Source organism: Apium graveolens, chromosome 8 (assembly GCF_009905375.1).
Source record: "Apium graveolens cultivar Ventura chromosome 8, ASM990537v1, whole genome shotgun sequence".
In the NCBI taxonomy this organism is placed as follows: Eukaryota; Viridiplantae; Streptophyta; class Magnoliopsida; order Apiales; family Apiaceae; genus Apium; species Apium graveolens.
In genome coordinates, this window is record NC_133654.1 from 189,809,986 (window position 1) to 189,812,416 (window position 2,431).

At 42.5% G+C, this 2,431-nt stretch overlaps 1 non-coding gene across 1 annotated transcript; it reads right to left on the reverse strand.

The window, feature by feature from the left end:
• Positions 1–574: 574 nt before the first annotated feature.
• On the reverse strand, positions 575–681 carry LOC141681853 (small nucleolar RNA R71). The gene has a single exon (XR_012559274.1). It is a non-coding gene; the product is annotated as a small nucleolar RNA R71 (small nucleolar RNA).
• Positions 682–2,431: the final 1,750 nt, after the last annotated feature.

The following is a 2,431-nucleotide window of genomic DNA, read 5'->3' on the forward strand; positions in this document are numbered from 1 at the left end:
TTGTTACTTATTATTTTCGGTTGTGTTTTAGGTACTGTAGCGAGCGTTTATGTAAACACGTTCTCGCACTCGCAAGAGGACTCTAGATACGGCTGAGGAGACAGACTCAGTTCTTGATATTCCGGAGAAGATAGATTTTAAAGATTCGGATAAAGAGAGGGAGCAGAAAGAACCGGTAATCATGGGTGATCGTATAGTTCCAGCAGATCCAGCTCTTATGTACTTTTCTCGGCCTAAAATTGATGACATTCAGTCAAGCATACTTCATCCGGCTATTCAGGCTAATACTTTTGAAATCAAGCCGGGCACTATTCAGATGGTGCAGAATTCTGTTTCTTTCAGAGGTGCTGCGACTGAAGATCCCAACATGCATATCAGGAATTTTGTCGAGATCTGTAGTACTTTCAAATATAATGGTGTTACTGATGAGGCTATCAAGCTGAGGCTTTTCCCATTCTCTCTGAGGGATAAAGCTAAGGGCTGGTTACATTCTGAACCAACTGGGTCCATCACTACTTGGGAAGATCTTGCACAAAAGTTTCTGGTAAAGTTTTATCCAATAGCCAAGACTGCAGCTATGAGGAGTGCTCTTACTCAGTTTGCGCAACAACCAACAGAATCTATGTGCGAAGCTTGGGAGCGCTATAAGGAGATGTTGAAAAAGTGTCCACATCATGGTATGCCTAACTGGATGGTGATCACTGGGTTCTACAATGGTTTGGGGGTCCAATCTCGGCCTATGCTCGATGTAGCAGCTAGAGGCGCCTTGTGGGCCAAAAGCTATACTGAGGCCTATAATCTTATTGAAACTATGGCTGCAAACGAGCATCAAAACCCAACTCAAAGGATGATGCCTGGGAAGGTAGCAAGTATTCTGGAAGTTGATGCAGCTACAGCTATTGCAGCACAGCTCCAAGCGCTGTCTATGAAGGTCGATTCTTTAGCCAACTATGGAGTGAATCAGATAGTTATGGTCTGTGAGCTTTGTGCAGGCTCTCATGCTACGGATCAGTGTTCTCTTGTTAATGAATCTGTTCAGTATGTGAACAATTATCAGTGACCGCAGCAGCCTGTGCCAGCTACTTATCATCCTAATAACAGAAATCATCCCAATTTCAGCTGGAGCAATACTCAGAATACTGTTCAGCAACCATATCAACAAGGTGTAAATAAACAGTTTAATCCACCCGGATTCACGCAACCTCAACAATATGCTCAAAGGCGATCATATCCTCAACAAGGAGGTTCTGTTCCACCTTCCAGTGCTGATTTTGAGGAGCTAAAGCTGTTGTGCAAAAGTCAGGTTATTTCTATCAAGACCTTGGAGAATCAAATCGGTCAAATAGCCAATGTCATGCTCAATCGTTAACCTGGCACACTTCCCGGCGATACTGAAGTGCCAGGCAGGAAGGAAGCAAAAGAGCAAGTCAAGGCTATTACCTTGATGTCTGGAAAAATTGCTGATGCTGAAAAAGCAAAAGATGGAGTAGCTGAAGTTGTAGATGAAGAAGAGAAGCAAAAGGAGAAAGAGGCGGAACCAAGGAAGACTACTGTTGAACACACTCTTCCTGAGGGTAATACAGGGGAGAAACAACTCTATCCTCCACCACCTTTTCCTAAGAGATTGCAAAAACAAAAGCTGGATAAGCAATTTGGTAAGTTTCTGGAGGTATTCAAGAAACTTCACATCAACATACCCTTTGCCGAGGCTCTGGAGTAAATGCCTAGTTATGCGAAATTCATGAAGGGTATTCTTTTAAGGAAGGTGAAACTGGATGATCTTGATACCATTGCTCTAATGGAAGAGTGCAGTGCTGTGCTACAACAAAAATTACCTCCAAAGCTTAAAGATCCAGGTAGCTTCACCATTCCTTGCACTATTGGCAAGTTGTCATTCGACAAGTGCCTTTGCGATTTGGGAGCAAGCATCAATCTGATGTCGTTGTCTATCTTCAAAAAGTTGAATTTGCCTGATCTAAAGCCCACCTACATATCTCTACAATTGGCTGATCTTTCTATTATATACCCACGATGCATCATGGAGGACGTGTTAGTAAAGGTGGATAAGCTCATCTTTCCTGCAGACTTTGTCATTCTGGATTTCGAGGAAGATAAGTAGATTCCAATAATCTTGGGAAGACCTTTCTTGGCTACAGGTCATACCTTGATAGATGTGCAAAAAGGTGAACTTACTATGAGGGTGCAAGATCAGGATGTGACATTCAATGTATTCAATGCAATAAAATTCCCTATAGAAGATGAGGAGTGCTTCAAGGTGGATTTGATTGATTCTACGGTAACTTCAGAACTTGATCATGTGCTAAGGTCTGATGCCTTAGAAAAAGCCTTAGTGGGGAAATTTGACAGTGAAGATGAGGAAGGCAATGAGCAACTACAATATCTAAATGCTTCTCCTTGGAAGCGAAAGCTA